This window comes from Acinonyx jubatus, chromosome B1, assembly GCF_027475565.1.
Source record: "Acinonyx jubatus isolate Ajub_Pintada_27869175 chromosome B1, VMU_Ajub_asm_v1.0, whole genome shotgun sequence".
NCBI lineage: Eukaryota > Metazoa > Chordata > Mammalia > Carnivora > Felidae > Acinonyx > Acinonyx jubatus.
The window spans coordinates 95,061,876-95,089,042 of NC_069382.1; the positions used below are offsets into that span (position 1 = coordinate 95,061,876).

Consider the following 27,167-nt stretch of genomic DNA (forward strand, 5'->3'; position numbering starts at 1 on the left):
CCTGGGGAGTAGCACTGAATGTTTGCTTGCTGTAGTCAGATTGTTTCAAAGAGAAAGGGAAAGGGAAACAAGTTGAACGTGCCATTACATTTTTCTTAAATTTGCAATCAGTAAGTCTGTGTGCCTCTCTTGGGGAGGAGGGAGTAAAGTTTTGGCAAGAGCCCAAGAATGTTACTTTAATGGGACTCCCTTCACATTGGAAGGAAACATCAGGAGCCAGAAAGAAATTAACTTTTTGAGATTCTTGTTCTTTTAACCCAGTGGTTCTAAACCAGCATTATCTTCCCTAGGGAAGTTTTTGTTGTAACAATGATTATGGGAATACTGATGGTGTTTGGGGGTGGAGGGATGGGTCAAGGATGCTAAATATCCTGCAATGCACTGACCAGTCCCTTATAATGAAGATTTCCCCCCCAAAAGTTCCCTAGAAACACCCTGAACTGAACCTATTAGGTTATGTCTGCTCTGTGGGGTGAGGAAGTGATTAGCACTGTGTCAAGAGCATTCCTGTTACACTTTCCTGAATTGACTCCCTCGGTGTAACTCATTGCTTCTTTTGGATCCTCTTTGAGCTATTGGTGGCAATATAGGTTTTGCTCCTCACAAGCTGTGAATGGGTCAAAACTGCACATTATTTAAGTGGACTCCAAAACACCTTTGTACACAAGGTAGAAACTTGATACTCTAGTTCCCATAAAAAAACAAAACAAAAACAAAACTATGATCCCCATATTGTCCAACATAGCTTAGAAATTATAAAATGAAAATAAATTATAAAATAAAATGAAACTACATTAGAATATTCCTTAAGACAAAATGTAAAAAAATGCCCTAAGTTTGAAGGACAAATATTCTCACATTATAAATTTCTTGGGGAAAAAAATAGATGTTCAAAGATTCACCTCTTTTCAAGTTGAGAGTCTGGGGGAATTAAGGTCAAATATCAAATTCTTTCAGACTTGTGAATTAACATTCACAGACATTGAAGTTTTATATTGACCTCAAGTTCTTAGCTAGAGGTTCTTGATGTCTTGAGTAGAGTTGTTTTTGTTTCCATGGTTATAGCCTATACTATTTTTCACTGGAATTGATGAAGTTTCTTCAAGGCCTCAGAGGTTTTATTGATTCTTAAGCAAATCTCTCATAAATTTTATTTTTAAAAAAGATTCTAAAGGGCCAGCAGACTTTCTAACATTATCACACCACTGATTCCTCGCTCAGGTGGATCTTAAGTCCTGAAAACAGCTATCCCAGGCAAAGTTATGTTCCTTAAAACCTTGTACTTAGTGTTTCTGAAGGTCCATGCCAGAAACTCAGTGGTATCTTTATTAGCCAGGGGCCCTGTAGGAAATAGGTGGCACACTTCTACTTAAGATAATTCGAGTGAAGTTTAATAAAGTGGTGGGTAGTGAGAAGACACAGGAAATAGTGTACACCCCTGGGACTGGTAAGTGGAATGCTGTTACCACCCTTAGACCTGATAGGGGAAATGAGAGATTACTTGGAACCCTGAAAGGGAGAGAGTTGTGGGAGAGGACCTTCTGACCATGGCATTGAGAGAACCTGGGGAGTATATATTCCAGTGCCACTCTCTTCCCTTCTTCCAGTCTCCTTCTGTTGCTCCCAAATGACTGAACTAGCCAGAATCCAGAGGGCACAGGACCCCATTAATGAAGATATCTGGCATAGTAACTGAAAAATGAAAGAGTGAAAGGAAGAAAGAGAAAATCTTTTTTCATCACTTTGATCTGGATGCCAGTGGAGCCATACATCCAGGACACATGACCAATGAGTTTAAACTTGATGGAAAGAAACCCCTTACCAAGGGATTAATTTTTGTAACATGGATTAACTCTATCCAGAGGAAAGAAATACCTATGCATACTTTCTCACCCTCAGAAAGTGGCTGTAGAGACTTTTTTTGTTTCTTGCTAAGTTTAAACCTTGTAATGTTAGTAGCCCTAATTAAAATTACCAAGTCTCACCTGAGGTATTTTTCCTTCACCTCAGTGAAAACCTATTAATGTACTATCAAAATCTTTTTATTTTTGTATCCCTTTGGGGTCCCATCTCCCTGACATCATGTGGTGAATCTTGTGTAAGTTCTATCTAGTGACGGAGCTTCTAAGGTGCCTAAAAGGGGGCATTTTCAGTCTTGTGCTATAGTTGTGTTCTGTGGGATTGTTCAGAGCCCTGAGGTCTGTCTTTTAGGGAGGGTCTACTGGTCAAGCCCACGTTGGTGTTGGTTGGATATCTGGTCCAGATACTTATTTTTATACCAAGTTTCTAATAATGTAAAGTTAGAACTCACCAGTGTTTTGAATTGGAATTCTTGCAGTTAAAAGCAGCAAATATCCACCAAAATGGGAGATGGAAATTTATAATAAGTTCTTATCTCATTCTAACATACTCATGCCATACCTATGCAGTTCAAGATCAAGCTGCAACAAACACCCTGTTGTCTGAGTCCCCACCATTGGTCTATGGCCTCTTTGACTAAAGTCGCTCATCCATATAATAATTGCTTGATGAACAGCCATTTAGTATAGACAGGGCACCATGGGCTGCAATGGGAATCCATGTGGCAGCACCTGAGGCCTCAAGTGACCTGCTTGTGTCAGAACAGTCACAATAGTTAAAAGCCAACTGTATAACTGATAAAAACAAAGAAACCCAAGTCAGTGGCCAAATATATGCTGCTGTATGCCATCAAAATGCTCTATATGGCATCAAAATGCTCTGCCACTTACTAAAAAGTCCTGGTTCTACCAAAAGCTTATCCAACCTTTATTTTTATTTATTTATTTTTTTTAGAGAAAGAGAGGGCATGTGCATATAAGAGAGCAGAGGAAGGGCAGAGGGAGAATGAGAGAGAAATTTTAAGCAGTCTCTGAGCTCAGTTGGGAGCCTGATGCAGGGCTAGATCCCATGACTGTGAGATCAAGACCTGAGCCAAAATCAAGAGTCAGACACTCAAATAACTGAGTCACCCAGGTGCCCCTAATTTTGTTTTGTTTTGTTTTTTAAATTACTAAGCTTTATTTATTTAGAGAAATTTTTGGTTTACAGAAAAATTGAGCAGAAGGTACAGGGAGTTCCTATATATGCCCTCACCTTCCCCGTCCCTACCCAATTTCTGCTATCATTAGCAGCTTGCATTAGTGTGTTTATTTGTAACAGCTGATGAAACAATATTGATATATTATTATTATTAAAAAAATCTATTTATTTATTTAAATTTAAATCCAAGTAACATGTAGTGTAGTAATGGTTTCAGGAGAAGAATTTAGTGATTCATCTTACATGATTTTTCTTACATGTAACACCCAGTGCTCATCCCAACAAGTACCCTGCTCAATGCCCATCATCCATTTAGCCTATACCCCCACCCAGCTCCCTTCCGGTAACCTTCAGTTTGTTTTCTGAATTTGAGTCTCATGGTTTGCCTTCTCCCTGTTTTTATCTTATTTTTCCTTCTGTTCTCCTGTGTTCATCTGTTTTGTTTCTTATATTCCACATGAGTGAAATCATATGATATTTGTCTTTCTCTGACTTACTTTGCTTAGCAGAATATAATCTAGTTCCATTCATGTTGTTGCAAATGGCAAGATTTTGTTCTTTTTCTTCACTGAGTAATATTCCATTTCACACACACACACACACACACACACACACACACACACGCACGCACACATGCACACACACACACCCTCCACATCTTCTTTATCCATTCTTCAGTTGATGGACATTTGGGCTCTTTCCATACTTTGGCTTTTGTCAGTAGTGCTGCTGTAAACATTGGGGTGTATGTCCCCTTTGAATCAGCATTTTTGTATCCTTTGATAAATGCATAGTAGTGCAATTGCTGGGTTGTAGGGAAGTTCTATTTTTAATTTTTTGAGGAACCTCCACACTGCTTTCCAGAGTGGCTGTACCAGTTTGCATTCCCACCAACATTGCTAAAGTATTCCCCTTTCTCTGCATCTTTGCTGATACAATGCCTGTTGTATCCTGAGTTGTTAATTTTAGCCATTTGGACAGGTGTGAGGAGATAGGTATTTCATTGTGGCTTGATTTGTATTTCCCTGATGATGAGTGATGTTGAATATCTTTATATGTCTGTTAGCCAAATGGATGACTTCTTTGGATGACTGTCTGTTCACGTATTATGCCCATTTCTTCACTGGATTATTTGTTGCTGAGTTCTCTAAATCTTTCATCGTGATCTTTTGCCATTGTTTCCCTCTTTTTTTTCTGCTTCATTATTTTTCATAATTTTATCTTTTGTATCACTGATTTGCTGCTGCCTCGTCCATCCTTACCGTAATGGCTTACATTTGAGATTGCCTCTTGGTTATAGCATTTTTAATTTCAGCCTAACTAGATTTTAGTTCTTTTATCTCTGCAGAAAGGGATTCTCCTGTATCTTCTATGCTTTTTGAAAGCCCATCTAGTATCCTTATAATCATTGTCTTAAATTCTAGTTCAGACATCTTACTTATATCTGTATTAACTAAATCCCTGGCCATCATTTCTTCCTGTTCTTTCTTTGGGGTGAATTCCTCTATCTTGTCATTTTGGAGGAAGAAAAAAAAATAAAAAATAAAAAAAAGTTAAAACAAAACAACAGAAATAAAATAAAGGAAGCTAGATTCTAGGTGTGTTTTTGTCTGCTTGTTGAGAGAAGCTTGATAGAGAATAAAGAGAAGAGAAAAAACTTAAATTAAAAATTAAAATTTTAAATAATAAAATAGAATAAACTAAAAGTTGAATAGAATAAAAAACTTTGCTCTTCCTGTATCCAAGAAAGCAAAAGAAAAGAAAGAAAAAGGAAAACAACAGAAGCAAAAACAGAAGGAAAGAAAATGAGAATAAACAAGCACACAGAATGAAACCTGAATGAAGTTAGATCCAGTTTCCTCTGGAAAGCAGCACACTATGGTAGGTAGACTAAATAGGTAGATGGGATTTGTGCTGGTCATCTAGGGGATGTGCCTGGAAGGTGTAGGTGGCTGGGGTTTGGTGTAACAGCTCCATTCTCCACTTGGTGGCGCTGCTTAGGTCACTGGGGTCCATTCTTGTTTGTGTAACACTGGAGGTGAAAATGGCCTTACTCTGCTCTCTAGTCTCTGGCATGGCCCTCACAGACACGCGATTGAGCACCACCCCTCCTCTGTCTCAGGCTTCCATCCATTCCCTGCCTTTACTCTATATGTGTCCAAACAGTCTGTAAGGTGGCACCTCCCTCCAGAGTTTTATCTCAGATGGGGCTGTGTTTCAAAACCCCACACTTCAGAGACCCTTGTGGTTTGGGCCCATGTGACTCTCTGGGGGAGGGTCTTGCCAAGCAATGGTCGGGTGCCAGCTTGTCCCAGAAAACATTTGATTGCAGAGCAGCAGAGGCTCAAGAGTTTATGGTAAATCACAATACATAGCTTCTGCCCGGTTTTGCTGCACTGTGGTGTCTTTGTTCAGTATCAGTAAACATGGCAGCTCTCTGGGGTCTGGTGGGACTTTTGCCAGTGGGGAGGCTGTATGGCCTCTACCAAATGCACTCCAGTTAGGGGAACCCCTTCTCCCCATGTGGCACACAGACCCATCAGACTGCGGTGTCTGCTTTTGGGTATTTGCCCTACTTCCTCACTGGAATACCACCAGGCACTGAGCTCCAAAACTTCAGACTTTGTGCTCCACTGATTGTAGAATCCTGGTAGTATTGAAACACTCTCCTTTCTCCCCGTCAATTGTTTTGGGGAACAGATTTCTTGTCCAGTCCCCTGTGAGTGTTTTCACTATTTCTTTCTTTCTCTCCAGCTACTTTTGGGGGAGGGGTGCCTTTCTAGCACAATCCAAATGCACCACACGCTCCCCCTTTCGCTTTCTCTCTCTGTCGTCTCTCTACGAAAATGGCTCCCTACCCTCTGTGGGTCTGTGGCTTTTCTCTCCCCCAATTTACCTCTCCACACCATGTACCTGCCAAGTTCTCTGGTTCAAATTATGCAAACTGTTGCATTAATCTTCAGATCAATTTCCTAGGTGTTCAACGTGGTTTGATCCTGGTCTAGCTGTGTTTCAGGGTGAGACAAGGTCAGGGTTCCCATACTACTATGCATCTTAACTCTCTCCCTGTGCTCCCAAATTTTTGTTTCAAGCTGTATGATAACCACCGAAAGTAGAGAATAGGATCCTTTACACGATTCATAGTATTCATGATATAAAAATAGTTTAGGAGAGTTTATTTATTTTTTGATAGTGAGATCAGACTAAAACATCTCCCACGAGACTTCATAGAGAGGACATTATGAGATATTGTAAAAACAAATGTCTTTAGCATCATATTATCAATACAGTGAGACTTCATAAGGGTTTAAATAAAGTCCATCAATGTAGACTGACATTAGTTCAAATCACTATTCAGGAAAAGATATTCTATGGTAGAGTATAATGTAATGCATTTGGATACTTAGTTTTATGGTGGCTTTGTTTCATTCAAGAGTAAATTTTAGAATAGAGTATTTCTAAACCCTGACTACAAAAGTAGAATCATTTTGCATGCTTCTGAAAAACACAGATGCTTGAGCCATACTTCAAACTTCTGATTCTTTGGTTTTAGGTAAAGTCTTGGCATAAGCAAGAATAATGGATGCATGGCATTTTCTTTAGCTAATCTTTCTGTAGATACAATTTTTCTCTAGTGAGTTTGTTATAGGTTTGACACAATAAATTTCAAAATATATATCCTGAAAAATGCCTGATTCATATTTATTTTATAATTTTAATCAAGTACAGAGCTTTAACAGTAAGCTGACCTGCAAATGGTAGTGGCATCATAATAACTTCATCAACACCTGTTAACATATCTTTTTGATTTTAGGTGTCCTAGTAGCTGTGAGGTAATATCTCAAAGTTACTTAAACAACTATCATTTTGATTTACATTTCCCTGTGTCTGTTTCCCTCTATTTCCCGTGTCTGTTTTTGTGCCAGTACCATGCTGTTTTTAGTATTACAGCTTTGTAATATAACCTGAAGTCCAGAATTGTGATGCCTCCAGCTTTGCTTTTCTTTTTCAAGGTTGCTTTGGCTATTCTGGGTCTTTTGTGGTTCCATGGAAATTTTAGGATTGTTTGTTCTAGCTCTGTGAAAAATACAGTTGATATTTTGATAGGGATTGCATTAAATGTATAGATTGCTTTGGGTAGTATAGACATTTTAACAAGATTTGTTCTTCCAATCCATGAGAATGGAATGTTTTTCCATTTCTTTGTGTCTTCTTCAACTTATGTCATCAATGTCTTATAGTTTTCAGAGTAAAGGTCTTTCTTCTCTTGGTTACTTTTTTTTTTTCTCTTGAGAGAGAGGGAGGGGTTGAGGGAGAGAGAATCCCAAGTGGGCTCCATGCTCAACACAGAGCCTGGTGGGGTCTTGATCCCAAGATCTTGGGATCATGACCCAAGCCGAAATCAAGAGTCAGATGCTCAACTGACTGAGCCACCCAGGTTCCCCACCTCTTTGGTTAGGTGTATTCCTAGGTATCTTATTGTTTTTGGTGTAATTGTAAATGGGATTGATTCCTTAATTTCTCTTTTTGTTGCTTGGTGTACAGAAATGCAACAGATTTCTGTATTTTGATTTTGTATCCTGCAACTTTAGTGAATTTGTTTATTGGTTCTGGCAGTCTTTTGGTGGAGTGTTTTGGGTGTTCTATACAGGGTATCATTTCATCTGCAAATAGTAAAAGTTTTACTTCTTCCTTGTTCATTTGGATTCCTTTTGTTTCTTTTTGTTGTCTTATTGCTGAGGCTAGAACTTCCAATATTATGTTAAGTGACAGTGGTGAGAGTTGACATCCCTGTCTTGTTCCTGACCATTGAGGAAAAGCTCTTAGTTGTTCCCCATTTAAGATGATATCAGCTGTAGGTTTTTTATATATGGCTTTTTTTATGTTAAGCTATGTTCTCTCTAACCCTACTTTGTTGAGAGTTTTTACCATGAATGGTTGTTGTAGTTTGTCACATGCTTTTTCTGCATCTATTGAAATGATGATACGGTTCTTGTCCTTTTTTTAAAAATTAATATGGTATATCACATTGATTGATTTGCGAGTATTGAACCATCCTTGCAACCCAAGAATAATTCACTTAATTGTAGTGTATGATTCTTTTGATGTTTTATTGTATTTGGTTTACTAATATTGAATGGAGAATTTTTGCATCCATGTTCATCAACGATATGTAGTTCTCTTTTTTAGTGGAGTCTTTATCTGGTTTGGGTATCAGGGTAATGCTGGCCTCATAGAATGAATTTGGAAGTTTTCCTTTTCTATTTTTTGTTTGTTGGGACTTTTTGATTACTGATTCAATTTGTTTGCTTGTTATTTGTCTGTTCAAGTTTCCTATTCCTCCTTGTTTCAGTTTTGGTAGTTTATGTTTCTAGGATTTTATCCATTTCCTCTAGGTTGTCTAATTTGTTGGCATATACTTTTTCATAATATTCTCTTATAATTGTTTGTAATTCTGTGGTGTTGGTTGTTATTTCTCCTCTTTCACTTGTGATTTTATTTATTTGGGTCTTTTTTCTTTTTGATAAGTCTGGCTGGGATTTATCAATTTTATTGATTTTTTTCAAAGAACCAGCTCCTGGTTTAATTGATCTGTTCTATTGCTCCTTTTAGTTTCTATATCATTATTTCTGCTCTGATCTTTATTATTTCCTTCCTTCTGCTGGATTTAGGTTTTGCTTGTTGGTAACATTTTAATTGAGACCTGCATGGTAGTAATGGGCCAGCCACACAAGTATCCATAGCATTTTACGCAGAGGAAATCACTAGTGCAAAAGTGTAAGAGGGAACAATCTGGTATATTTGAGGAATAGAAGAAAGGCCAGTGTGGCTGAAGTGTACTGTGTGAGAGGGAGATTAGATGGAGATTAAGCCAGAGATATGGACAGGTCCAGATTACATAGAACCTGGTAGGCAGCCAAGAAATTTGGATTTTATTCCAAATGGAAACCATTAGAAGGATTAAAGAGGGGACTGACATGATCTGTTTTATGTTTTAAAAGATTACTCTGGATCTTGTGTTGAAAATAGATTGAGGGCAGGCAAGAGGGAAGACCAGTTGTATTTCATAGTAGCAATCCAGATGAGAGAAGGTAGTGTCTGGGCCAGGATAATAGTGGAAATAGAGAAAAATGGATGCATTCAGGATATGTCTGATGATACAGTCAACTTGCCAATGGCCTAGATGTCATTTGAGAAAAGAGAAGAATCAAGAGAGGAATCTGAGGTTTTTGACTACTTGGTGGGTGGCATGATAATAGATGATACACATAATGATTTTTTTTTGCATGGTTGATGGTCTCCCACTACTAGGCTAAGAGCTTGCTGATGGATTTAAAAGTATCTTATTCATTCTTATATTGCAAGCACTTATGGGATAATTAAGAGAACGTGGAAAGACATCTAACTTAGCTTGGGGCAATCAGAAAATGCTTCTAGAAAGAACATTTGAACTGACTCAGGATGGAAAGCAGGGGTTGGGAAGAGGGCAAATTTGAAATTAAACACAAAATACTACTTTGATTCCCAAACCAGACAGAGACCCAGCAAAAAAAGAGAACTACAGGCCAATATCCCTGATGAATATGGATGTGAAAATTCTCAACAAGATACTAGCAAATCGAATTCAACAGCATATAAAAAGAATTATTCACCATGATCAAGTGGGATTCATTCTCGGCTGCAGGGCTGGTTCAACATTCGCAAATCAATCAATGGGATACATCACATTAATAAAAGAAAAGAAAAGAACCATATGATCCTGTCAATTGATGCAGAAAAAGCATTTGACAAAATTCAGCATCCTTTCTTATAAAAACCCCCAAGAAAGTCGGGATAGAAGGAACATACTTAAACATCATAAAAGCCATTTATGAAAAGTCCACAGCTAATATCATCCTCAGTGGGGAAAAACTGAGAACTTTCCCCCTGAGATCAGGAACACGACAGGGATGTCCACTCTCACTGCTGTAGTTTAACATAGTGTTGGAAGTTCTAGCATCAGCCATCAGACAACAAAAGGAAATCAAAGGCATCAAAATTGGCAAAGATGAAGTCAGGCTTTCACTTTTTGCAGATGACATGATACTATACATGGAAAACCTGATAGACTCCACCAAAAGTCTGCTAGAAGTGATATATGAATTCAGCAAAGTCGCAGGATACAAAATCAATGTACAGAAATCAGTTGCATTCTTATACACTAATGAAGCAACCGAAAGACAAATCAAGAAACTGATCCCATTCACAACTGCACCAAGAAGCATAAAATACCTAGGAATAAACCTAACCAAATATGTAAAAGATCTGTATGCTGACAACTATAGAAAGCTTATGAAGGAGATTGAAGAAGATATAAAGAAATGGAAAAACATTCCGTGCTCATGGATTGGAAGAATAAATATTGTTAACATGTCAATACTACCCAAAGCTATCTATACATTCAATGCAATCCCAATCAAAATTGCACCAGCATTCTTCTCAAAACTAGAATAAGCAATCCTAAATTTTATATGGAACCACAAAAGACCCTGAATAGCCAAAGTAATTTTGAAGAAGAAAACCAAAGCGGGAGGCATCACAATTCCAGACATTAGCCTCTACTACAAAGATGTAATCATCAAGACAGCATGGTATTGGCACAAAAACAGACACATAGACCAATGGAATAGAAGAGAGACTCTGGAATTGGACCCACAAAAGTATGGCCAACTAATCTTTGACAAAGCAGGAAAGAATATCCAATGGAAAAAAGACATTCTCTTTAATAAATGGTGCTGGGAGAACTGGACGGCAACATGCAGAAGAATGAAACTAGACCACTTTCTCACACCATTCACAAAAATAAACTCAAAATGGATAAAGGACCTGAATGTGAGACAGGAAACCATCAAAACCCTAGAGGAGAAAGCAGGAAATAACATCTCTGACCTCAGCCGCAGCAATTTCTTACTCGACACATCTCCAAAGGCAAGGGAATTAGAAGCAAAAATGAACTACTGGGACCTCATCAAAATAAAAAGCTTCTGCACAGCAAAGGAAATAATCAACAAAACTAAAAGGCAACCAACGGAATGGGAAAAGGTATTTGCAAATGACATATCAGACAAAGGGCTAGTATCTAAAATCTGTAAAGAGCTCATCAAACTCCACACCCAAAAAACAAATAATCCAGTGAAGAAATGGGCAGAAAACATGAATAAACACTTCTCTAAAGAAGACATCCAGATGGCTAACAGGCACATGAGAAGATGCTCAACATCACTCCTCATCAGGGAGATACCAATCAAAACCACACTGAGATATCACCTCACACCAGTGAGAGTGGCTAAAATGAACAAATCAGGAGACTATAGATGCTGGAGAGGATGTGGAGAAAGGGGAACCCTCCTGCACTGTTGGTGGGAATGCAAACTGGTGAAGCCGCTCTGGAAACCAGTGTGGAGGTTTCTCAAAAAATTAAAAATAGACCTACTCTATGACCCAGCAATAGCACTGCTAGGAATTTACCCAAGGGATACAGGAGTACTGATGCATAGGAGCACTTCTACCCCAATGTTTATAGCAGCATTTTCAGCAATAGCCAAATTATGGAAAGAGCCTAAATGTCCCTCAACTGATGAATGGATAAAGAAACTGTGGTTTATATACACAATGGAATACTATGTGGCAATGAGAAAGAATGAAATATGGCCCTTTGTAGCAACGTGGATGGAACTGGAGAGTGTTATGCTAAGTGAAATAAGTCATACAGAGAAAGACAGATACCGTATGTTTTCACTCTTATGTGGATCCTGAGAAACTTAACAGAAGACCATGGGGGAGGGGAAGGAAAAAAAAAGTTAGAGAGGCAGGGAGCCAAACCATAAGAGACTCTTAAAAACTGAGAATAGACTGAAGTTTGATGGGGGGTGGGAGGGAGGGGAGAGTGGGTGATGGGTATTGAGGAGGGCACCTGTTGGGATGAGAACTGGATGTTGTATGGTAACCAATTTGACAATAAATTTAATATTAAAAAAAAGTGTGTGTACATTCAAAAATAAAATTTTTTTTAAAGTTTATTTATTTTAAGAAAGAGAGAGAGCATAAGCAGGGGAGGGTCAGAGAGAAGTAGAGACAGAATCCCAACCAGGCTCTGTAGCATCAGTGCAGAGCCCAAAGCAGGACATGAGAGAGTATGACTTGAGCCGAGATCAAGAGTTGGATGCGTAACCGACTCTGCCACCCTGGTGCCCCAAGATTCTGTTCTCTAAAAATGTTGCATTGAGATATCTTGTCCCCTCCCACCCCAGCTTTTTATTTATAAAAATTAAAAACCTACAGAAATATTGGAATAATAGTGCAGTGAATGCCCATAATACTGTTTAGATTTACCAATTTTTAATTTTTTGAAACATGTGCTTTTGTGTCTCTTGTATACACACACTTAATAAATATATATGAAAGTAAGTTTAAGACATTTTATCCCCAAATACTTCAGCATAATCTTTAAGGAACAAGGACATTTATAATTTAAAACATTATTAAATTGAGAAAATTTAACTTAAAGCCAGTAATATTAAGGTAGATTCTACATTCAGATTTATTCAATTTTAACAAATTTTTTTTATATTCTCTATTTATATTTTGGATACAGGAGACAGTGATCATACATTGCATCTGATTGAGAGGTATATTTTATGATGGTATGCATTGTGTGTTAAATCTACTGTATATCTTGTTTGCTCTTACACAGTTGTTTGCATTATTTAAGGAAACATATTTTGACTCTTTCAAGAAAAGTGCGTGACGTTTATTAACTGTATAATAAAATAAGCTGCTTTTCCAGCTGCTGCCTAGCTCTGAAGGTTAACTATGAAAATGACTTTTCCAGTAACTGAGTGATCTGAACTATTGCTTTTAAAAACTCTTTTAGTGCTTCTTTTCCAGCCTTTGAACTTTTCACTAAGCATTAGTTATTTTTAATAAAAATACATTTTGTTTATAGGTCTTAATAGCATTTTGTCCTCATAAAAATATGGAAAAATTCACCAGATTCAATCCATTGAGGCTCTTAAAAAAAGGTTAAGTTTTAAAATTAAACACTAAACTACCTGTCCCCCCAAGTTAATAAATTACATAATTATTAAATTCTCTCTGACTGACTTTGGAATTTCCTAATTTTAAAAACTGATGTCAGAGATGAAATGGTGAAATATTATTAAAAACATCAGATTTGCTTAAAAGTACCCCCTGCCCAATTATGCTACTCTAAACACCATAGTAACATTAACCCAACATCTTCTCTATCAGTATAGGGAATTTGGAGGCTTTTATTTATTTATTTTTTTGAGTAGCTTATTCTCATTCATTGCTGCATTTTTTCTAGATGAAGCAGTATTATCCAATGTTACCTCCCGTTTTTTTCTTTCCAAGTTTTCAAGTGGTCTTTGAAGTTATATAATTTTAAAAAACATTTTCCTGTTTTTTTCTAAAATGTATTTTCTGTGAGTCCTATATTTAAAATATATATATATGTATGTATAAAAACATACTGTTATAAATTTTTTCTTTCAGCTCATCTCCAGGCCATTTTATTGTTTGTATTTATGGAATTACCCCCTCCACTCCCCACCCCCAGGTCTCTTAGGGCATGTCGACCTCTTTTAAGTTTCCTTCTCTTCCAAGAATCATTATTTGTGGAGATATTACTGAAATTTATCTCATGCTCTGTTGTGTTGATTTAAATTGCTCATATGCTAAAAAAAGTCTTTGGCTAATGAAAATGATCCTATTCCACTTTGTGAGCTGCATAGGCCTGGCTCTCCTTGAGGTCTCCGACTCTTGTCGTCACTCCACCTTAACCCTGATCCTGGCGTGACTCTCCTGTAGACCTCATCATTCATAACAAGCAGACTTCCTTTTCTGAGGTCTCCAAATTTTGTGGAATTGACATCTTGCTTATTGCCCATTCTACCAAGCCTGGGTTGTATTCTCAGCAAAACACTCAATTACTCAACCTCTTTAAGCCCTCTTTATTCAATTTTATTTATTCCATCTAAAAGTAACTCTGTGGAATCTTGCCTGCACTTTTTTGAAAACCATGTTTCTGTCTGTAAGCTTATCCATTAGGTTATCCTGGCAATAACTCAAATTCAGCGTATCCAAATAGAACTCATTGTTCGTTACCCCCAATGGGAATGGGAGCTGTGTTTATGTTGCTTACTGTTGTGGTCTCCATGCCAGTGTATCCTATTCATGAGGTACATTTGTGTTGGATGGTTGAACAAATGAATTGTATTTCCCTCAATTAAACTGGCTACTCTTCCTAACTTCTCTTTTTCCTTCACGACATTATCCCTTATCAACTGGCATAGAAGATTTCAAAATCTTTTGTGTCTCAGGGTTTTAGTTCCAGTGAATAGGATGAAGCTTAGAATTATGCTTCAAAAAAGGGAGGAGATAGAAGTGTGGTTTGTATTGAGATAGGTAAAAGGATTCTAATCTTGGATGGTAATGGGTTATTTGGGGGAATTTCCTCAAGATTGAGGAAGGGGACAATATTTTGGGAAGTGTTTTTCATGTGGCATATATGTGTGTCCATTCTCATGACAAGCCCTAAAGTGATGGCAGAAGTGTGTGTGTGTGTGTGTGCGTGTGCGTGTGTGTGCACGTGTGTCTGTGGTTGAACATTAAGAGTCTTGGCCTGGAGCTCTTTTCTCTCCATGGTCTTGGAGCTGCAGTAGTGAATTACTACACATATGGCATAGAAACATATTTTTGGTGATGGAATATATGCAGTTTTGTATTATAATTTCATTAGTTAACAATTTTCATTTTTTCCAGTTTTTATTATGAAAATTCATGATACTGATTTATGGGATGTTCTGTAACTTTGAATAATTTCTCTATTGTGCGTTTAGGTTATTTCTTTTTTTCCTCATTTTAAAATAAAACTGTAACAAATGTCTTAATACATAGGGTTTTTCTGCTTATGGATTATTTTTCAGTACTTATGTAACCATATTCCCCTAAAAAACAGCACCATTTACAGTTGCACCAAGAAGAATAAAATACCTAGGAATAAAGTTGACCAAAGAGGTAAAAGGCCTGTATTTTGGAAAATTATAAAACACCGAAGTAAGAAATTGAAGGTGATGCAAACAAATGGGAAGATATTTCATGCTCATGGATTGGGAGAACTAATATTGTTAAAATGTCCACACTATCCAAGACAATCTACAGATTCAGTTCAATCTCTATCAAAATATCAACAGCATTTTTTACAATAGTAGAATGAATATTACTAAAATTTGTATGGAACAGAAGACCCCAAGTAGCCAAGGCAGTCCTGAGAAAGAACAAATCTGGAGGTATCACAATACTAGATTCCAGGATATACTACAAAACTGTAATAATCAAAGCAGTATGTTACTGGCACAAAAGTAGATTGATGGAACAGAATAGAGATCCTAAAAATAAACCCATAATTATATGTTTAATTAATATGACAGGAGGTAATAATTTACAATGGGGAAAATATTTTTTTTTCCATTAATGGTGCTGGGAAAGCTGGACAGCTGTATGTAAGAGAATGAAACTGGACCACTTTCTAACCACCCACATAATAATAAACTAAAAATGGGTTAAAGACCTAAATATAAGACCTGAAACCATAAAATATCCTAGGAGAGAACATAGTAATTTCTCTGACATCTACCATTGCAACATGTTTCAAGATATGTCTCTCTTTTTTTTAAAATTTCCTAAATGTTTGTTTTTGACAGAGAGAGACAGAACATGAGTGGGGGAAAGGCAGAGAGGGAGAGGGAGACACAGAATCCAAAGCAGGCTCCAGGCTCTGAGCTCTCAGCACAGAGCCCAATGTGGGGCTTGAACTCATGAACTGTGAAATCATGACCTGAGCCGAAGTTGGATGCTTAACCAACTGAGTCACCCAGGTACCCCACAAGATATTTCTCTTAAGGCAAGGGAAACAAAAGCAAAAGTAAACTATTGGACAACAACAAAATAAGAGGCTTTGCACAGTAAAAGAAACCAACAAAACAAAAAGACAATCTACTGAATGGGAGAATATATTTACAAATAATATATCTAATAAGGAGTTAATATCCAAAATATATAAAGAACTTATAGAACTCAATAACAAAAAAACAAACAATCCATTTAAAAAAATTGGGAGAGGACCTGAAAATATATGTCTTTTTCCAAAGACATATAGATGACCAACTGACGCAAGGAAAGATGCTTAATTTCACTAGTTATCAGGGAAATGCAAATGAAAACCACAGTGAAATATCACCTTACACCGGTTTGAATGGGTAAGATAAAAAAGACAATAAATAAAAAGTATTGGTGAGGATATGGAGAAAAAGGAACTCTTGTGCACTGTTGGTCAGAATGTAAATTGGTACAGCCACTATGGAAAACAGTATGGAAGTTCCTCAAAACTTTAAAAATACAAATAGTATTTATGATTGAATAACTTTATTGTTGGGTATTTACTCAAATAAAATGAAAATACTACTTCAAAAAGATATATGCACCCCTATGTTTGTGGCAGCATTATTTACAATTGCCAAGATATGGAAGCAACTAGTGTCCATCAGCAGACAAATGGTTAAGAAAATGTGCACTATCACACAGCCATAAAAAAAGAAGAGATTGTGCCATTTGAGACAACGTGGATGGACCTAGAAAGTATTATGCTAAGTGAAATAAGTCAGACTGAGAAAGACAACTACCATATGATTCCATTCACGAGTGGAATCTAAAAAAAACAAGTGAATAAACAAACACCAGAATTGGGCCTATAAATACAGAGAACAAATTGATGGTTGCTAGGGTTGGTGGGGTGGGGGCGTTGGGCAAAATGGGTGAAGGGGAGAGGAAAATACAGGCTTCCACTGATGGAATGAATAAGTCACTGGAATAAAAGGCACAGCATAAGAAATAGTGATACTGTAATTGCATTGTAATGGAACAGATGGTAGCTACACTTGTGGTGAACATAGCATAATGTATAAACTTGTCAAATCACTAACTTGTACACCTGAAACTAATGTAACATTGTATATCAACTATATTCAAATAAAAACAGTTTTATATTTGAATCCTTTTCTCTTTCCCTAAGGATTTTCTGTTTGTGTTGTGGTGTCAGTGCCCAGAAAGGTTAATATTCCTTCTTCCATATCTTGTGTTCTGAAATGCTTTTTAAACAACCCCTGACTGTGGATTCAATAATTTTAAATTTTTAGATATTTATTTGAATACTGGTGTTGAATAAAGAGATGTTTAAACCAACTATAATCCATAAACATCTGCTTTATTTTTTGTTTTGGAAAGCTATTTGTTTTTGTCTGGGGAATCCTAGTATTTCTTGCTAATTGTGAGATTTCAACAAATAATTTTCATACTTAGTCTTAACTTTTTACTAAATATGGAATTCTCATGTATGAAGTAGATGGCAAATCCCACCATGTTATGTTCGCCATGTGGATTTTAAATTTTTATTGTTTTAAAATTTATTTATTTTTATTTCCTTGTTTTAAAATTCTTAATGTGTTATTTTTATTTTTTGGAAAAAGGAATACATACATATGACAAATTCCAACAGTACAAAAGAGTATATAGTAAAAAAATCCTTTAGTCTTATTCCCTAAAGACAACAATTATTACCAGTTTCTGTGCATCCTTTCAGAGTTATTTTATATATACTCTAGCCTTTCTCTATCATATTTACTTTAGCTAAAACTGTAGTATTCTTGAAAAGGGGAATACTTTCTTAATTCATATATTTTTTGCCAATTCAATACTACATTTATATTTTTATTTACACAGGCTTAATACAGTTTTGCTTAGTTATATTTGGATTTTTTTAAAACTGTGAATAAAAATCTGAGTAAGATTGATTTAAATAGTCATGAACTATTTTGAGAACTAAAATTAGGATAACATAAAGGAATTATCTAAAAGGTATGGAAACTGAGTAATACTGGTTGGAAGTGGAAAGTGGGAGGCAGGACTATTGAGCGTAGTATTTGAGGAGCATTGTCTGATGTATCTATAAATACCTTTCTTTCCTTCTTAAGCACATGTATGTACTTCTGTTATCCATACTGTTGGATAATAAATTATTAAATTCTGTATAACTGATTTCTCAGCTATGCTCTGAGAATATTAGCACCCGAAAAGATGTTAATACATATGTCATGAAACAATTTTGTGGTAAAAATGTTTGGGAAAAGGGCTATGGCATCGATAATCAACTTTTTAAGTGAAATTAATAATTGCTTTCAAGGTATGAGGTGCTAAATGTATCCATCTGAGCTGCTAAAATATTTTGTAACATTTTAAATGAAAAGGAAATCTATTACAGAGCTCTGTCATTTTCTTAACTCTTTCACTGATAGATACCATGTTTGTATTTGGCAGAAGAATTCTTGTTCTTCTTTTTTTAGTATTTGTAGAATGCAATTTTGGCATTTCCTGAGGGGAATAGAATTTATTGAGGCAGTTTGTATTTTTAAAATGCAATAACTTGTTATGTCAGAAGCAGCTTTGAAATGCCAGAAGAAAATATTTCCTCTTTCTTTGCCTCTTTCCCTTCACAATTGCCATAAACAATGCAAGTTGTATACATAAACTGTACAATTATTTACTTTTAATGTTTGATTGAATGGCTTTTAAAAAGTCAGACATACTGCCAAATAGCTAAATGTTTATTTATTTATTTTTCTTTGAATCAAGGGAATGTGGGAGGACAGTGCTGACCTGGTGTAAAACAGCCTGGTGTGGGGAAGGGCGGGGAAAGCAGCAGCCATATTAATGCTACTTCCACTGCTGCCCACACCCTTTCACTAGCAAAGTATTTGATAGTTTGGAAAGGAATTCTGCCCCAAATGCTTTTCCAAAATTTGTTGAGTGGAAAGTAAATAAATATAAATGAGTAAGAAATGTACCTTCCTTGATACCAATTCTTTGTGACTTACATACGCATATACACATTTTTGAAACTGGTGAACAACCTTTTTCCAACAATTGACTATATTATTTTATGAGAGTTACATGTGTATCTGGAGATAAATATTATCATTGTCTTAGCTTTATTTAAAAGTTTTTGTTCTCTTCAGTTTAGTCTTGACTTTGGATTGGTTATATTGACCTATGAAGTCCTTAAGAATAGTTATTTTAGTCAGTAGTTAGGAGTAAAACTTTTATTTATAATGCCTTTATCTTCCTCTTGAAAATGAGAGTGTTCTTCTTAAATAATGAGGACACCTCAGAGTTGTAGAACTGTTGATGTTTTTATTTGACCTGCTAGCAGAGCCAGACTTCATTAGAAGTGGTGATTCTGTGGTTGTCACTCCTTCCCCATTCATAACCTAAATAAACATAAAAAAGATAAAATAAGTGGCAGAAGAAATTTCACTGTGGACTTGAATGTCTCTCTCAAGGTCTTGTTCAGGGTGAGGGTATATATGTTTATATTTTAGAAAAAATCGTATTTACATATAAAATCAGTTTTATATATGTTATTTGAAATATTTATGTTACTGTATATTTATGTTAACATATTTTATGCAATATCTATATATATTAAAAATATATATAATGTTTATATATTCATACATGGATACATAAATGTAAATAATTGGAAAAATCCAAAATATAAATAACATAGCTCTATGTAAATATATATTTCTTTTTTTTTTTTTTAATTTTTTTTTCAACATTTATTTATTTTTGGGGCAGAGAGAGACACAGATGAACGGGGGAGGGGCAGAGAGAGAGGGAGACACAGAATCGGAAACAGGCTCCAGGCTCTGAGCCATCAGCCCGGAGCCCGACGCGGGGCTCGAGCCCACGGACCGCGAGATCGTGACCTGGCTGAAGTCGGACACTCAACCGACTGCGCCACCCAGGCACCCCTATTTCTTTTTTTTTAATTTTTAAAAATGTTTATTCATTTTTAAGACAGAGAGAGAGAGAGAGACATAGCACGAACTGGGGACAGGCAGAGAGAGAGAGAGGGAGACACAAGATCCAAAGCAGGCTCCAGGCTTCAAGCTGTCAGCACAGAGCCTGACGCGGGTCTTGAACTCATGAGCTGTGAGATCATGACCTGAGCTGAAGTTGGGTGCTTAACTGACTGAGCCACCCAGACACCCTGGAAATATATATTTCTAAATATTTGTGGTTATATATTTATATATAATACTATGTATAATATAAATATACATATTTATATTTTGGGGATGTTTCCTATGATAGTGTAGTAGTTCCTTAAAAAAAAATACGTACGTTCTTACATAGTGTTCTATGTAAGTGTGCCTAGGGCTTGAGGAGATAATAATGCTTTGTTAAATTTTAAGAGTATTTAAATAAGTTCTTGGGAGGATGAGTGATTTAGTGAACATATTTTCCCAGTAAGATATCATACTTCTTTCCTCTGCTGGCCCAAGTCTTGTGATATTAGTATTCTCTACAAATCAGAGTGTTGGGGTGGGTGCATTGTAGTGGGCTTAATTGTGTTGGTGACAGAAGGTGTTACAAAGCTGAGGGAGGTCTCTTGGCACAGGAGAAGGAAGGAGAGTAAAAAGAATAAGAAGTCAGTGATTTGGGCTGTTTATTAACCTTGCCTTTCTATGGAAAAGATCCTTCACCCTGTCATTGGGCATGGAACTGGCAGCTGGAGTGTTGTTGTCTCTGACCCCTGCAAACCAGGCAAATGAGGCTGTTGAAGGATGGGGTTGACTGTGCTCCAGCTGCCACATGCGTTGAATAAAAGTCAGAAAGAGACTCATACACATCACTGAGCAGGACTGCAGTGAGGAGCTAGGGGATTTTAACTGCTGATTTGTTCACTGTTTCCAAAGGGCTAATTATTAAGCACTTAAGGGCCATCGTGATGGAAATAATTAATATTTAAAAATTACTAAGAAGACTGTTTGAAAAGGTGTTGGGTAGGAGTTTTCTTTTAGAGGTATGGCCATTAGCCATTGGCTAAGGTTGAAATCTAGTGCTATCAGTGTTTTGCTTTCCTCAGATATCTCTTTGGCTGTGGGCTTATTGACATTAGCTCCATCCTCAGGGCACTTTGGCAGGGCTTGAAGTTCTCTAATACAGTTGCAGTGCCTGGTGTGGGAGGGATACAAGACAGCAACTCAGGCTATTTGGCTGGATATTCCCTGGTGGTACCATAAGAGCTGGGTGAGTGGTTGCTAAGACATGTTCAGGCATTGCTCTACCTCCTTTCCATTTGGATCTGGCCCTCTGGATAGAAGATAAAGAATTATGTCAGAATTTACTTAGTGGTAGTGAAACAACCCAATTTAGTTGTCTTCTAAATCTGCTTCAGCTGACATGGACCTCTTGAGTCAAAAGAAAAAGAAATGCCTGGGAACATGAAAGTTATCGAAGGAAACACCCTATTTATCTTTCCCACTTCTTTTTAAGACATAAACTTTTTGGAAGTTAAATGTTTGGGTGCTTACATTTTGCAGGGCAACTCTGATCTTCCTCTGACACTTCTACTCTAGTCTGTCAAAGGTCCAGCTCCCTCAAGAGTTTCTCATCATCATCTTCAAACACTTATTGAGTGTTTCTCTATGATGATGTTTTCCTGAAGCTTCTACCAGGTTTTTTGAAGCTTCTGTTAGTTTGTAGTCTTTGTAGGGAATTTTGGGATGAATGATATTTACAGATTAACCCTTTTGTGGAAACTTCATATAACTGCTTTCCTTGTCTGCCAGAAGTATTAACCAAGTGCTTATGTGTGCCCTGAATGAGATATAGACATCAAGGAACTTAGGGAAAAATATGGATTTAACATATATTAAGCAATTAGAGAACATTCCAAGACAATATAAATTTAAGGCCTTTGTGGTACAAGCTCTTAAGTGCAGGATGGATCAGCATAACTGAGAGTAAACCCTGGCTCCACTACCCTGAATAAATCACAAGCTCTCTAATCCTCATGTATGTGATAGGAATACTATTAACTATCTCTAGAATTGTTGATAGGATTAAATAACATAGAAAAAGTGCCAAGCACATTGTTGGTACTCTGTACTTGACAGATTCAGGTAGGATGGGGAAGAGTTACAAGGAGATAGGGAAATTTGATTGGAAGATGAAGGATGGGGAAGGCATAATTAACAGAGGAGTGATGAATTTATTTGTAAGGATGTGGGAAGGGAGAGCAAGTTAAGATAGGCAGGGCAGCAGGGTGCCTGGGTGGCTTAGTCTGTTAAGCATCTGACTCTTGATTTTGGCTCAGGTCATGATCTTATGAATGGTGAAATCAAGCCTAAGTGGGGCTCTGCGCTGACAGCATGGCACCTGCTTGGGATTCTCTCTCTACTCCTCCCCCCTTGTGCGCACATGCGCTCTCTCTCTTTCTCAAAATAAAGAATTAAACATTAAAAAGAAAAAGATAGCTGGAATAAGTTAGGTGTGAATTTGGGCCTGACGAGAATGAAGGGTTGTACAGAGAAGTAGTGAGATAAAAAAGAGTGAGTTCCATTATCAGTTAAGAAGTTTGATTACATCCAGCAAGCATTTGAATGTTGTATGAATACAAGTGTTTTGGAAAGACTTTTGCAGTGTGTAAAACTGATACACGAACCCTGTGAGGAAGGTACTATTGTTATCCCGTTTTCCAGGGTGCAAAAAGTGTTTGGAAGAAGTTTACAAAAACTTTACATTTGTATTTACTGTGTGAAAACAACAACAACAACAACAACAACAGCAACAACAATAGCAATGCTAATGGCAATCAAAATGAAAGAATAAGTTAGCTCATGATCCAGCCATCCAGACAAATCAGACAGTTTTCATTTTCCCAAATGGTTTTAGTTTTTCTTCCAAGGAATGCAAAAAGTGATATTATTTGAATTAATTTTTGTCAATGCTTTAAACGGTGCCTGGCACAGTTAGCACACACTACATGTTAGCTATTATTTTTACCTTAATACTAAGAATTTATAGAGTAGACAAGATGGTCCGTGTTAATAGTTTTAAGGGCATTTTGGCAGGTAAATTTTGTGACCTTCCTGTTTTTTTTTTAAATTTTTAAATGTTTATTTATGTTTGAGAGAGAGACAGAGCATCAGTGGGGGAGGGGCAGAGAGAGAGGGAGACAGAATCCGAAGCAGCCTCCAGCATCCACGCTGTCAGAGCCCAACACAGGGCTCGAACTCATGAACGTAATCGCGAGATCATGACCTGAGCTGAAGTCGGACACTTAACTCAGGGAGCCACCTAGGTGCCCCTTGACCTTTCTGTTTTCACTCACAATTTCATAATCATTCCACTTGTAAGCTGAACACAAAGAGAAGTCCCAATTCTTTTCAGGACAAAATGAAGTATGACCAATGTGCAACTATCTTATCTGCTATTTAAAGCTAAATTCTTTGCTGGCCCGTCAGAGGTTTGCTCTCATTAACCTGCCAATGGTGGAGGAGAACGAACAAATAATAAATATTTTGCAAGAATTTATGTTGTGTTTAGTGGGCAATCTATGGTAGGATTTGTTGTTGTCTTAAAATATAGGTCTAATTATTATACTTTTCCTATAAAAGAGAAGAACTTATTTTTTTCATTGTTACATTCTTGAAAGTTTTATTTTATAGGATGAATACTCAAGATTTTAGTGGGCTCTAAGAGTGAGTCAGGCAGTTTATGTCAAATGTTCTCATTCTTAAATTTTCTTGGTGGGTTATGGAGAAGTTAGCAAATGAACATGTTGTATCAGTTACTCAGTTTGTAATAATTTATTTCTGGACTAGTAAAACTGAACTCTTCTCCAGCTGCTAACCCTGGGTTATTTTTCTAAAGACTTTCTGTTCACATTTCTAAAATCTTAGCTGTTGATACCGCTTGGATAGACTTCTTATTTTTCACGTGCTGAGGTCCAAGTTGTTGAATAAGCAAGATTAACCTTTGACATGGAAGAAAATTTAGAGGAAAGAGGGATTTCATTTGCTTTTCATTTTCAAGCATTTGTCTTATTATGTGAATTTATCAAGAACCTGAGTCACATTTTTCACACCTCTGTGTCCTTTGGGACATAAAACATTTAGGGAGATCCACAGGCACAAAGACTGCTTTGTGCTGGGGAAAATAATAAAAAAAATTAAGAAATTGGAATTGAAAATAAAATTCCTTTGTGCATTCTTTACATAAGTCAATAAGCTTTGTGGGCTTTTGGGTTTTCTCAAATCTCCTTGAAGGCAGTTGTGGAACAGTTATAGTGACTGGAGTTGCCATTACACCTTTTCTGGGGAGCTTGGGAGGAAAGAAGGCTCATTTACCAGTGTAGTCTGGTAAATGGGTTACAACTCTGCTGAAAGGATTGTGTCTTTTTTAGCTATAAGCAATAGCACAGAAAGTCACTTGGTAAGTAGATGCGGGTTTTAGAGCTTACCTGTACATTCTATGGAGACACTAATAAAAATCATTAATGTGTAGATATTCAAAGCTTTTAGGTTGCTTTATACTTCTTTTCTTCCCCTCCGCCTCCCTCTCTCTTGTGATCTCTCTGTTCATTCACTTTGTTTCATTCATTCATTTTTTAAAAACAGCATTTTGCAACATTTCATAAATTGGTAATTTTACACCTGATGCATAGAGAGTTTTCAAGTTCTTTTGGAGAAGAGACAAACCAGGAGGATAGGTGTACATAAGAAAAACTTACTTTGTTGTTATTGTTGCTCTGAATTCACTGGAGATACACTGAAGAGCTTTTTGAAGCATTACTTATTTGAACAATCTGGCACTGTCATTGGCTTTCATTTCAGTCATGACTTGTTGAGGAAATGATTTTACCATAGAGTTACTATGTATAACACAAGTCATTTTTGTTGCTTTCCCCCCTCTCCTTTTCTTTTCTTCCTTGTATCCCTGCCTCCTTTCTTCCCTTCCTCCTTCCCTTCTCTCCCTTCCTTCTTCCTTTGTTCCATGTGTTTTCCTTTTTCTTCAAATTACCTCGGTATCCAGAACTCAGTACACACTTCTGTGACAGTTGATTTGGAATATTATAATTTGCTACCTGGGAACAGTTCGTACTGTCTTGCCTCATTCCATTTTGCTATGTACTCCTGTTGGAAAGATTGATTTTGGAGGATTGGCTAGCAGAGCAGCACTCAATCTCATTACACTTGGAAGTTGAAGGAAAATATAGCATCTTTTCTAGTGCTGACAGTCTCACCTGATTGTTAAGAAAAAATACACTTTGTGCTGTTCAATTTATAATTATTTACACTCTTCTGGTTTAGTCTCTTTTTAAAAAGTTTTCAATTCCAGTTAGTTTGCAGTGTAATAATAGTTTCAGGTGTACAATGTAGTGATTCAGCACTTAAATACAACACCCAGTGCTCATCACAGCAAGTACCCTCCATAATCCCCATCACCAATTTCACCCATCCCCCCATCCACCTCCCTTTGGTAATCATCAGTTTGTTCTCTATAGTTAAGAGTCTGTTTCTTGGTTTGCCTCTCTCCTTTTTTCCTTTGGTCATTTGTTTTGTTCCTTAAATTCCACATATGAGTGAAATAACATGGTATTTATTTTTCTCTGACTAACTTGTTTTGCTTAGCATAATACTCTGTAGCTCCATCCATGTCCTTGAAATGGCAAGATTTAATTCTTTTTGATGGCTGAATAATATTCCATTGTGTATATATGTATGTGTGTGTGTGTGTGTGTGTATACACCCCACATCTTTTTTATCCATTCATCAGTTGGTGGTATTTGGGCTATTTCCATAATGTCCATAATTTGGCTGTTGTAGAGAATGCTGCTGTAAACGTTAGGGTGCATGTATCCCTTTGACTTAGTGTTTTTATATTCTTTGGGTAAAATACCTAGGAGTGAAATTGCTGGATTGTACAGTAGTTCTATTTTTAACTTTAATAAACCTCCACACTGTTTTCCAGAGTGGCTGTACCAGTTTGCTTTCCCACCAGGAATTTCAAGAGGGTTCCCTTCTGTACATCCTCACCAAAACCTGTTATTTCTTATGTTGTTGATTTTAGCCATTCTGACAGATATGAGGTGATATCTCACTGTGGTTTGATTTTCATTTCCCTGATGATGAGTGATATTGAGCATCTCTTCATGTGTCTGTTGGCCATCTGTATGTCTTCTTTGGAAAAGTGTCTATTCATGTCTTCTTCCCATTTTTAGTTGGAATTATCCATTTTTTGGGTATAGAGTTTTTATAAGTTCTTTATATATTTTGGATAGTAACCGTTGATCAGATGTCTTTTTGATGGCGCAGTGTCTTTTGTGTTAAATTCATGGCCCTTTAGTTTTGTATCTACTTTCCATGTTTTTCTTCAGGATGGAGTATGGTAGTGATTTCATGGTGGCAGGGGGAAATTGGAAATCTCTGTCCAGATAGTGCCCTCTGGATATTTGCTGTGGTTTGGAGTTACACAGTCCATGATAAAGCTGTGGTGTTCATTACAAAAGTGACCGCTAAGCATGAGGTTTGTCCTCTCTTCTTATCTTAGTTATCATACACTTAAGGGCTTAGCCAACGAAGAGTACATAGGTCTTTTCAGTTGGTTGCTCTGGTCATTTCTTATATGCTAACCCAAAAATTATTGTGAAATGGCTGTGAAGAAGTTTGTCAAGTCACTCTGAAAGCAAGTATTCATAGTCTATTCAACTTGAGAAAGTTGTATTTTTCCATCTGTATTCTATACTTTTGGGACCCAGGTCTCAGTACCTCAAATACAGAAATTCAACTTGGATCAAATTCTATCATGGGGAAAATTTTGACATTAACAACTGTGCTTTCATTTTTAGTAATTTATTCCTCCCACAAATTACCTTTAAATTACCTTTATCTCCATTTCAGGCAGTCTGAGGTTACTGTTTCAGAGAAGGAAAGCCTGAAGGAACATTTGAAAACAAACTAGCTTCAGAGTTTAAAACTCCTGGTAGAAACAATAGTTAAAGGATTGGAAGATTGGCAAGAATTCATCATAATGTAGGAGAATGTTTTTTCTTTCCTAGACTTGATAAAGATTCCTTGGGCCATGGAGAAAGAATTGGAGAGGAATAGCATCAGACACTCTTGGAGGTCTCTGGCAAGGGG

General features: G+C 36.8%; 1 protein-coding gene across 9 annotated transcripts in view; it reads left to right on the forward strand.

Moving 5' to 3' along the window:
- Positions 1-27,167, forward strand: part of LOC113601314 (uncharacterized) — a 90,919-nt gene that overhangs the window by 16,641 nt on the left and 47,111 nt on the right. For 3 of the 9 annotated variants that reach the window (XR_008296136.1, XR_008296137.1, XR_008296134.1), the window contains one exon: positions 26,928-27,059. The exons of 4 other annotated variants lie outside the window; for them this stretch is intronic. The gene's annotated coding sequence lies outside the window, so the exon portion shown is untranslated. Of the gene's footprint in view, positions 1-15,079; positions 18,799-26,927; positions 27,060-27,167 lie in introns of those variants that run through there. 2 more of the 9 variants (XR_008296138.1, XM_053216981.1) reach the window with 1 other exon arrangement.